This window comes from Bombina bombina, chromosome 1 (assembly GCF_027579735.1).
Source record: "Bombina bombina isolate aBomBom1 chromosome 1, aBomBom1.pri, whole genome shotgun sequence".
Classification (NCBI taxonomy): Eukaryota; Metazoa; Chordata; class Amphibia; order Anura; family Bombinatoridae; genus Bombina; species Bombina bombina.
In genome coordinates, this window is record NC_069499.1 from 474637789 (window position 1) to 474650242 (window position 12454).

Below are 12454 nucleotides of genomic sequence, written 5' to 3' on the forward strand. Positions count from 1 at the left end.
ATACCATAGAATGGTTTATTTTTCCTGGTCTGTGTCAGCGAGTTGTTGTTTTCCCCTTAAATTAAATGTTTCCTTTTTCAAATGTATTGATTTCATTAAAAACAAATTGAGAAGTATTTGGGTGCTTTCATTGTTACATTACTTTATATATAAGTACATTTTTTTCTTTTATAAATGTCAGAAAATGTGTTTCTATCGGTATACTTTTTACTATATGATTACCTATTATATAATAATTTCTTAATTATTTTAAATATTGTATTATTTAGAAATAATAAATGGTATATATTCAATTATACATATGAAAGTATCATTAGACACCATTTTTTATATATGTTTACTGCAGAGTACAAAGAAATAAGCTTGTATTCTTGAAAGTTTATCTCAGTGTCTTGTACAGTTTAGTTATCAGTACAATAACTTGTGTAGTCTGAAAGACAAATGCAAATATCAATCATTTACAAGCTCAGAAGATAAATAGTTAAAAGGAACATAACAGACATTTTTTAAAGGGACATCAAACACTAAACAAATGCAAGATAGAATCATGCATTTAAAGAAAAGGTTAGTCTCAGAATAACACGTATATGTATTTTTTTGAGTTTCATTAGCTGTTTAAATATCGACAAAATATATGTAAAGTTTTAGGGGCCGATTTAACAAGGGCCGAATGGCCCTGAAGGTAACGGTTTCTGCGCGAGCCTTCAGGCTTGCCGGAAACAGGAGTTAAGAAGCAGCAGTCTTAAGACAGCTGCTCCTTAACTCATACACCACCTCTGAGGCGGCGGACGTCAATCCGCCCGATTGCATACGAATCATGTGAATCTGCAAGGGGCGGCATTGCAAAAGCAGTTCACCAGAACTGCTTATGCAATGATAAATGCCGGCAGCGTACAGCGTACCATGTCTGCTCACACTTTGTTAAATCGGCCCCTATGTGTCTATAAAACAATGGGAGCTGCCATGTTGTAACTTAGGTTACCTTCTCTGCTGTTGCCAATTAGGGACAGTTATAAGTAGGTCATTAGAGTGTGCAGCCAATGGCTGTGTGGAATATAACAGTGCTCTGCACTTCCATTTCTAACAGGAACTGAAATGCTCACAATTTCAGAATGGAATTATAGGAAAAGGGGACAAAATAAATAATGAAAGTATATTGCAGAGGTTTTTTTATATTTACGATTTATCATTTTATATTACCAAGTGTTTAATGTCCCTTTAAGTATGCACAACATATATAGTAATTAAGATCTGCATGTGATATACGCATTTAACATTGTCCTTTTGCTATTACAGTTTGCAGGATTTTTACATAAGCTGTAAACCTCTTGACATACTTCTTGATATATCATATATCTTTTGATATGTTTAAAATTGCATGCTCTATCTGAATCCTGAAAGAAAACATTTTGTTTTCATGTCCCTTTAAGTGTTGTTCTGAAGCCTAATCCAAAATACAGATTTAAAATTTAGCACTTCTTGAGACTAGAAGTAAACGATTATTGCTTGCTTGTTTGTATACCAAACACAAGAAAATGCTATGGAAATAAATGATTTAAGTTATATTACAGAATGAAGCAAAGGTTTATTAGTGAAAAAATAGTTTGTGGCAGAATTAAAGAGATATTGAATATGACAAAGGGCACGACTGGGAAGTCTTCAAAGGTGTATGTGTGTGTGAGTGTATAATGAAATTGTTTTATGCTTAAAGGGCCACTAAACCCAAAATCTTTCTTTCATGATTCAGATAGAGAATACAAATTTAAACAACATTACAATTTACTTCTATTATTTATTTTGCTTCATTTTTTAGATATCCTTATTAGAAGAAAAAGCAATGCACATGGGTGAGCCAATCACATGAGGCTTCTATGTGCAGCAACCAATCAGCAGCTACTGAGCATATCTAGATATGCTTTTCAGCAAAGCATATCAAGAGAATAAAACAAATTAGATAATAGAAGTAAATTAGAAAGATGTTTAAAAATGCATTATCTTTCTAAATCATGAAAGAAAACATGTGGGTATCATGGCCCTTTAAGTTTCATTAGAATAGAATAGAACATATATAAATAAACAACTCCCTTACAGCGTATCATGTCGGACTGACATTGATAATTCAGCCCCGCAGTGTCATTTTGTCAGCAAAATTTGCATTGGCTTGCAGTCCAAGGAAATATCCTTTAATAGACTTTTCTGCTGATATCAATTAGAGAGAGATAAAAATGAGTTGCTAAAGAGGTTAAATAATCACTGTGTAGAATGTAGCAGGTAAAAACTTACAAAGTCTAGAATATGCACTTCCAATTTCCACATGAATTGAAGTAAAAAAACTGTATTAAAGAAAAGGTGCAAAATAAATAAAACAATGTATATTGCAAATTTGCTATTTTTTAAAACGAAATATTAAGATTTTTGGTCTAGATTACAAGTGGAGCGCTATTTAACACTCCCACTTTAGCATTAACTGCACTAGAATTAAGCTTTTTGCACGCATCGGTTTTCACTCGAGTTGAAAGCAAACTGTTTTCGCTTTTGCATGCTAACTAGACAAGCACATAAAGCAGAACTTAGAAAATCACGTGCGCGATAACTTATTCCTCCACAGAAGTCAATGGAGCAAAAAAAGTTGGAAAAAACGTAAAACTTGCGCACAAACCCAATACCATATTTTCAAGTGCTCTAACCCGACATGAAAATTTTAATATTTCACATTCCAATGTTCTTCACATAGAATAATGTTCTATATGTTCTAACACCTGAGATCTCATTTCTTTGAAACCTTACAACTTTTTTGTGCAATTTTTTTTTAAATAATTTTTTTTAGATGGTGTAAGTGTTCTTTGTAATGTGTTTTTGGTGTGTTTTCTGAAACCGTTAACCAAAACTTTGAGGATCTGCTAACCCGATGTGCATTAACTTCAATTGTGTTCAAGCGATAGCGTTTAATTTCAAAGATATACCCCTTATCGCTAGCGTGTAACTGTTAACGCTCCATTTGTAATCTGGCCCTATATGGGCAGTTTAAAATGTTTTTATGTCTCTGATTTGTAGACACGCACACACACTATGCAATAACTATACAGAAGTTATATTTTTCTTTTGCTAGCAGGAGTGTGTGCTTAGTAATTTTACCTGGCATTACATTTCCTAACCATTCTTATGCTTTGTAAATTTAAGTTGTTTTTTTTCCCTTTGCTTGTTATTGTTCTCTTACTGAAAAATAAAATTTGCAAATTCATTCATTTATATAGCCTTGTTTTTGATATTCTTTTTTTTTTACTTTCTTGTTTCTTTATTTTCTCTTTGCTGTTTATATTTATTAAAAATTAATGACCTGTTCAATACATTTAAAGTTTATTTATTTAAAACTAATGACTAGATGAATATTGTATTCTATTTACTGTTGAAATTTTTTTTTGCTGGGCCATGATGCAATTTGAAGAAGAAGAGCGGTCACAGATGGCGCATGCTCGTTGTCTGCAATGTAGGCTAAATTAGCAATGGGAAAACTGTGTCCTTCAGACTATATATAAACTAAGGAAAAGGCTGCAGCAGTCCAATGAAAGGGACCGTCTACACCATAATCTTTATTAAAAACAAAGATAATCCCTTTATTACCCATTCCCCAGTTTTGCATAACCAACACAGTTATATTAATATACTTTTTACCTCTGCAATTACCTTGTATATATGCCTTTATTACCCATTCCCCAGTTTTGCATAACCAACACAGTTATATTAATATACTTTTTACCTCTGCAATTACCTTGTATATATGCCTCTGCAAACTGCCAGCTGCACTTAGTCTTATGGCGCGGTCGGGCCGGGCTGTGACTATACAGCTGGCCCGATGCGCTGAGTAAATATAACAGACCCGCTCAGCAGAGAGCGGGTCTGTGAAACAACGTTTTTTTTAAAAAATTAATAGGGGAAATTATGTTTTATAAATGTTTGGCTAATATAATGTTATATAATTCTGCACTATGTGCAGAATTATATAACATTATTTTTAAAGTTTACTGACACTTTAACTTTTTGTGAATTTATTCCAAGCAAACAGATGTAGGCAACATGTATATACCATTGATACTACCTAATACAGGTGTGTACTCTCTACTAATTATAATTTAAAGAGATAGCGCTACTCATTCAAAAACAGTGCTTAATGTGTGTATATATATATGTGTATATATATATATATATATATATATATATATATACATACATGCATGCTATAAACAACATAAGCAAACAAGTGCTATCATTATTAGTGCACTAGGCCCACTATTATCTAATATAAAATTTCTTCTCTGTATCTTACTACTTTCATTAACACACAAACTCCAGTTTCTTCAAGATATCATACATTTACAAATTAAAATATATTTAAACACTCATCTACTTGGCGCTCTACAAATAACCGATAATAATAATAATACACAGCAGTTGAAGGATGATATAAAAAATAGCAGAACCTATAAATCCTCTCCATGAGCGAATATACCCTCTACTTATCTTTTTTTATCTATAAATAAACTATTTTATTTATTTTACTTGTGCTTTTTATTCACTATTTATAAAGGTCTGGTATCATGAGTGGCAATATTTCAAATGTACAATATCCCAGAAACATACCAATGGTAAGTTAATTTTAAATATTACTGGCAACAATATATACTCATGATTCCAGAATTACATGTCTTGTATTAACAGTTTTAGTCTCATGTGGCATATTATTCTCTGATTTATGGACAATTGCTGTGAAATAAGTAGAAAAAAAATATTCTCAAATGTTGCCTGTGCCACACTCTAGAAAGTATTAATCTTCATCTACAGGAGCATCTTAGATCTATATTACAAAGGGAGGCAGAACAAAATAGCTCCTTCTAATAGTATAAAAATCGTATCATATCAATTCACCCTTTAAAAGGTATCTTGCCTTGAAAGAAATAAAGCAGACCAAATTCTATTACAGGAGAGGAAAAGAGTCATTAAAGGGACACAAGTAAAAATAATATATTTAAATAAATCGGTGGTTAATCGTAATTTCTTTCATGTAATTAGCAAGAGTCCATGAGCTAGTGACGTATGGGATATACATTCCTACCAGGAGGGGCAAAGTTTCCCAAACCTTAAAATGCCTATAAATACACCCCTCACCACACCCACAAATCAGTTTTACAAACTTTGCCTCCTATGGAGGTGGTGAAGTAAGTTTGTGCTAGATTCTACGTTGATATGCGCTCCGCAGCAGGTTGGAGCCCGGTTTTCCTCTCAGCGTGCAGTGAATGTCAGAGGGATGTGAGGAGAGTATTGCCTATTTGAATGCAATGATCTCCTTCTACGGGGTCTATTTCATAGGTTCTCTGTTATCGGTCGTAGAGATTCATCTCTTACCTCCCTTTTCAGATCGACGATATACTCTTATATATATACCATTACCTCTGCTGATTTTCGTTTCAGTACTGGTTTGGCTTTCTATAAACATGTAGATGAGTGACCTGGGGTAAGTAAGTCTTATTTTCTGTGACACTCTAAGCTATGGTTGGGCACTTTTTTTATAAAGTTCTAAATATATGTATTCAAACATTTATTTGCCTTGACTCAGGATGTTCAACATTCCTTATTTTCAGACACTCAGTTTCATATTTGGGATAATGCATTTGAATCAATCATTTTTTCTTACCTTAAAAAATTTGACTTTTTCCCTGTGGGCTGTTAGGCTCACGGGGGCTGAAAATGCTTCATTTTATTGCGTCATTCTTGGCGCAGACTTTTTTGGCGCAAAATTTTTTTCTGTTTCCGGCGTCATACGTGTCGCCGGAAGTTGCGTCATTTTTTGACGTTCTTTTGCGTCAAAAGTGTCGGCGTTCCGGATGTGGCGTCATTTTTGGCGCCAAAAGCATTTAGGCGCCAAATAATGTGGGCGTCTTATTTGGCGCTAAAAAAATATGGGCGTCACTTTTGTCTCCACATTATTTAAGTCTCATTATTTATTGCTTCTGGTTGCTAGAAGCTTGTTCACTGGCATTTTTTTCCCATTCCTGAAACTGTCATTTAAGGAATTTGATCAATTTTGCTTTATATATTTTTTTTTCTATTACATATCGCAAGATGTTCCACGTTGCAACTGAGTCAGAAGATACTTCAGGCAAATCACTGCCCGGTGCTGGAGCTACCAAAGCTAAGTGTATCACTTTTGGTATCTGTTCCTTCAGCTGTTGTTTGTATTAAATGTTATGACTAACTTGTTAATGCAGATAAAATTTCCTTTAGTACTGTTACATTACCTGTTGCTGTTCCGTCAACATCTAATACTCAGAGTGTTCCTGATAACATAAGAGATTTTGTTTCTAAATCCATTAAGAAGGCTATGTCTGTTATTTCTCCTTCTAGTATACATAAAAGTCTTTTAAAACTTCTCTTTTTTCAGATGAATTTTTAAATAAACATCATCATTCTGATACTGATAATGGTTCTTCTGGTTCAGAGGTTTCTGTCTCAGAGGTTGATGCTGATAAATCTTTGTATTTGTTCAAGATGGAATTTATTCGTTCTTTATTTAAAGAAGTATTAATTGCATTAGAAATAGAGGATTCTGGTCCTCTTGATACTAAAACTAAACGTTTAAATAAGGTTTTTAAATCTCCTGTAGTTATTCCAGAAGTGTTTCCTGTCCCTGATGCTATTTCTGAAGTAATTTCCAGGGAATGGAATAATTTGGGTAATTCATTTACTCCTTTTAAAACGTTTTAAGCAATTATATCCTGTGCCATCTGACAGATTAAAGTTTGGGACAAAATCCCTAAGGTTTATGGGGCTGTCTCTACTACTGCTATATTTTTAGCGGATGTTGCTGCAGCTTCAACTTTTTGGTTAGAAGCTTTAGCGCAACAAGTAACAGATCATAATTCTCATAGCATTATTATTCTATAATATGCTAATTATTTTATTTGTGATGCCATCTTTGATATCATTAGAATTGATGTCAGGTATATGTCTCTAACTATTTTAGCTAGAAGAGCTTTATGGCTTAAAACTTGGAATGCTGATATGTCTTCTAAGTCAACTTTGCTATCCTTTTCTTTCCAGGGTAATAAATTATTTGGTTCTCAGTTGGATTCTTTTATCTCAACTGTTACTGGAAGGAAGGGAACTTTTTTACCACAGGATAAAAAATCTGAGGTAAATTTAGGTCTAATAATTGTTTTCGTTCCTTTCATCACAACAAGGAACAAAAGCCTGATCCTTCATCCTCAGGAGCGGTATCAGTTTGGAAACCTTCTTCACTTTGGAATATATCCAAGCCTTATAGAAACCCAAAGCCAGCTCCTAAGTCCCCATGAAGGTGCGGCCCTCATTCCAGCTCAGCTGGTATGGGGCAGTTTACGTTCTTTTCAAAGAAATTTGGATCAATTCCGTTCACAATCTCTGGTTTCAGAACATTGTTTCAGAAGGGTACAGAATTGGCTTCAAGTTAAGGCCTCCTGCAAAGAGATTTTTTTCCTTCCCGTGTCCCAGTAAAACCAGCAAAGGCTCAAGCATTTCTGAAATGTGTTTCAGATCTAGAGTTGGCTGGAGTAATTATGCCAGTCTCAGTTCTGGAACAGGGGCTGGGGTTTTATTCTATCTCTTCATTGTACCAAAGAAGGTCAATTCCTTCAGACCAGTTCCGGATCTATCAATATTGAATCGTTATGTAAGGATACCAACATTCAAGATGGTAGCTGTAAGGACTATCCTGCCTTTTGTTCAGCAAGGGCATTATATGTCTACAATAGATTTTCAGGATGCATATCTGCATATTCCGATTCATCCAGATCACTTTTAGTTTCTGAGATTCTCTTTTTTAGACAAGCATTACCAGTTTTGTGGCTCTACCGTTTGGCTTAGCATCAGCTCCAAGAATTTTTACAAAGGTTCTCGGTGCCCTTCTGTCTGTATTCAGAGAACAGGGTATTGGTATTTCCTTATTTGGACGATATCTTGGTACTTGCTCAGTCTTCACATTTAACAGAATCTCATACGAATCGACTTGTGTTGTTTCTTCAAGATCATGGTTGGAGGATCAATTTACTAAAAAGTTAATTGATTCCTCAGACAAGGGTAACCTTTTTAGGTTTTCAGGTAGATTCAGTGTCTATGACTCTGTCTTTGTCAGACAAGAGAAGTCTAACATTGATTTTAGCTTGTCAAAACCTTCAGTCACAATCATTCCCTTTGGTAGCCTTATGCATGGAAATTTTAGGTCTTATGACTGCTGCATCGGACGCGATCTCCTTTGCTCATTTTCACATGCGACCTCTTCAGCTCTGTATGCTGAACCAATGGTGCAGGGATTACACAAAGATATCTCAATTAATATCTTTAAAACCGATTGTACGACACTCTCTGACGTGGTGGACAGATCACCATCGTTTAGTTCAGGGGGCTTCTTTTGTTCTTCCGACCTGGACTGTAATTTCAACAGATGCAAGTCTTACAGGTTGGGGAGCTGTGTGGGGGTCTCTGACAGCACAAGGGGTTTGGGAATCTCAGGAGGTGAGATTACCGATCAATATTTTGGAACTCCGTGCAATTTTCAGAGCTCTTCAGTCTTGGCCTCTTCTGAAGAGAGAATCGTTCATTTGTTTTCAGACAGACAATGTAACAACTGTGGCATACATCAATCATCAAGGAGGGACTCACAGTCCACTGGCTATGAAAGAAGTATCTCGAATTCTGGTTTGGGCGGAATCCAGCTCCTGTCTAATCTCTGCGGTTCATATTCCAGGAATAGACAATTGGGAAGCGGATTATCTCAGTCGCCAAACGTTGCATCCGGGCGAATGGTCTCTTCACCCAGAGGTGTTTCTTCAGATTGTTCAAATGTGGGAGCTTCCAGAAATAGATCTGATGGCGTCTCATCTAAACAAGAAACTTCCCAGGTATCTGTCCAGATCCCGGGATCCTCAGGCGGAAGCAGTGGATGCATTATCACTTCCTTGGAAGTATCATCCTGCCTATATCTTTCCGCCTCTAGTTCTTCTTCCAAGAGTAATCTCCAAGATTCTGAAGGAATGCTCGTTTGTTCTGCTGGTAGCTCCGGCATGGCCTCATAGGTTTTGGTATGCGGATCTTGTCCGGATGGCCTCTTGCCATCCGTGGACTCTTCCGCTAAGACCAGACTTTCTGTCGCAAGGTCCTTTTTTCCATCAGGATCTCAAATCCTTAAATTTAAAGGTATGGAGATTGAACGCTTGATTCTTGGTCAAAGAGGTTTCTCTGACTCTGTGATTAATACTATGTTACAGGCTCGTAAATCTGTATCTAGAGAGATATATTATAGAGTCTGGAAGACTTATATTTCTTGGTGTCTTTCTCATCATTTTTCTTGGCATTCTTTTAGAATTCCGAGAATTTTACAATTTCTTTAGGATGGTTTAGATAAAGGTTTATCCGCAAGTTCTTTGAAAGGACAAATCTCTGCTCTTTCTGTTCTTTTTCACAGAAAGATTGCTAATCTTCCTGATATTCATTGTTTTGTACAAGCTTTGGTTCGTATAAAACCTGTCATTAACTCAATTTCTCCTCCTTGGAGTTTGAATTTGGTTCTGGGGGCTCTTCAAGCTCCTTTTTTTTAACCCATGCATTCATTGGACATTAAATTACTTTCTGTAAAGATATGTTTAGAGAACACTACAATTACAGCCCCTGCTTTATGCAGGACCACTCAGTCTCACACCTTACCTCGGATTCCCACAGATTTAACTTAAGGGAACCCTGATATGCTCATTGATCTGAGGGTCACTACAGCAGGGTTGCTGAGTGAAACCGGAACCTTCACGCAACAATAAATGCTTAAAGCAGAAAAGAGAGTAAGTCTTATAGGATTGACTGCAGCAGTAGTGAAAGAGTTAATTAGTGCAGGTGCCTTAATTCAAACAGAGTTGCAATGGAAATAGTTTATGCAGCAGGCTTTAACAAACACACTGAAATTAACACAGTACTTTGATAAGTGAATAAGTCAACCTCTGGTCATTTTGTAAACCATACTTTGATAATGAATATTAGTACTTTGCAGGGTTGTTCAATCAGAGTAATATAAGCTGTGGTAAACTTGAGGAAACAGATATAGTTTAAGTTAGAGCAAACAGTTCATTACAAGCACAATAGAGGTTAATTGTGTAAAGTCTGAAATATGCTTATGCAGTCCGATAATGAATAATGGTACTTTGTAATAATCTTTGTCACAGTTATTTGTTTGTAATTTGGTAAATAGCAGTAAAAAGGTTTAGTGCATATTTGATATCTGAAGCGAATATGGAAATCCAGCAAATGAGCGTTCCACAATATATAGCAAGTGAAAGAGAAATGAGGTTGCAGCAATACACACAGTTCATAGAATGCAATATATATAGACTAGAAATATTGTAGATGATATTAGCACATAGCGATACAGTTACCACACAGCAACAAGTCCTAGGAGTATCGCAGAGAGCCTGGCAGAGATCCGCGGCGGGAGAATGAGGAGCGTGACGTCACACGCTGCAGGGGAACAACCTCACTACAGGAGAGAGACTGAGAAATCTCTTAGTGAACAAACAGAGCAAATCTTCAAGCACAAAAGAGAATCTGCAAGTTGATTCAAATAGGCAGATACTCAAGGAGAGCAATAAGTTGAGAATACAAAGTAGTATAAACGGCTAGGTCTCTTCTGAAGCAGCTTCACACTGAGCAACAAATTACCAAGCAATGAGTTCTGTTGGGAGGAGCCTTAAATAGGGGTAGTGAGTTGACATTCTTAAAGGCACAGTAGGAAAAGAGATAAATCCCTGACACTTTCTTGGAAAGTTTTGTTCCTTTTGGCGATCTCTTCTGCCAGAAGAGTCTCTGAATTATCTGCTCTTTCTTGCGAGTCTCCTTTTCTGATTTTTCATCAGGGTAAGGCGGTGTTGCGAACTTCTTTTGAATTTTTACCTAAGGTTGTGAATTCCAACAACATTAGTAGAGAAATTGTGGTTCCCTCATTATGTCCTAATCCTAAGAATTCTAAGGAGAAATTGTTGCATTCTTTGGATGTTGTTAGAGCTTTGAAATATTATGTTGAAGCTACTAAGTCTTTCCGAAAGACTTCTAGTCTATTTGTTATCTTTTCCGGTTCTAGAAAAGGCCAGAAAGCTTCTGCCATTTCTTTGGCATCTTGGTTGAAATCTTTAATTCATCATGCCTATGTCGAGTCGGGTAAAACTCCGCCTCAAAGGATTACAGCTCATTCTACTAGGTCAGTTTCTACTTCCTGGGCGTTTAGGAATGAGGCTTCGGTTGATCAGATTTGCAAAGCAGCAACTTGGTCCTCTTTGCATACTTTTACTAAATTCTACCATTTTGATGTATTTTCTTCTTCTGAAGCAGTTTTTGGTAGAAAAGTACTTCAGGCAGCTGTTTCAGTTTGAATCTTCTGCTTATGTTTTCATTTAAACTTTATTTTGGGTGTGGATTATTTTCAGCAGGAATTGGCTGTCTTTATTTTATCCCTCCCTCTCTAGTGACTCTTGCGTGGAAAGATCCACATCTTGGGTAGTCATTATCCCATAAGTCACTAGCTCATGGACTCTTGCTAATTACATGAAAGAAAACATAATTTATGTAAGAACTTACCTGATAAATTAATTTCTTTCATATTAGCAAGAGTCCATGAGGCCCACCCTTTTTGTGGTGGTTATGATTTTTTTTGTATAAAGCACAATTATTCCAATTCCTTATTTTATATGCTTTCGCACTTTTGTCTTATCACCCCACTTCTTGGCTATTCGTTAAACTGATTTGTGGGTGTGGTGAGGGGTGTATTTATAGGCATTTTAAGGTTTGGGAAACTTTGCCCCTCCTGGTAGGAATGTATATCCCATACGTCACTAGCTCATGGACTCTTGCTAATATGAAAGAAATGAATTTATCAGGTAAGTTCTTACATAAATTATGTTTTTAGACCACCAAAACGGGATTTTCATAGTAGTTTTCATTTAGTTCCTGATCCAACGTTGGACGGTTCTACAGGTCGCTCCTCAGTCCCAGCTTATATAATGCTAAATCTGTCACAACATATAGAGGATTTTTCATACCCAGGAAAAAGATTACACATTTTATTCCTACGATCATTTATTTTATTCTAGGATAGATTAGCCATAATAAAGCAGGCCGGTCATTAGCTCGATAGAATAGTAAAAAATCTCATAAAGCCTATATTTTTAAAATTAAAGTGAAGGTCAATTTGGATGAATTAGTGCCCGGTTTTTATTTATCTTATTAAAAACAAGAGCACTTTAATTAATCAAAGTTGAAATTTCACTCCTTTTCTTCAAAATTTACCTTTTTAATCCTGACAGCCGCTGCAGCGCTTTTTCCGCCCATCGTAAGCCCTCATTGCGGGTCTAAAATGATGAATCCGGCTTCCTCCAAGCACAGCGTTGAT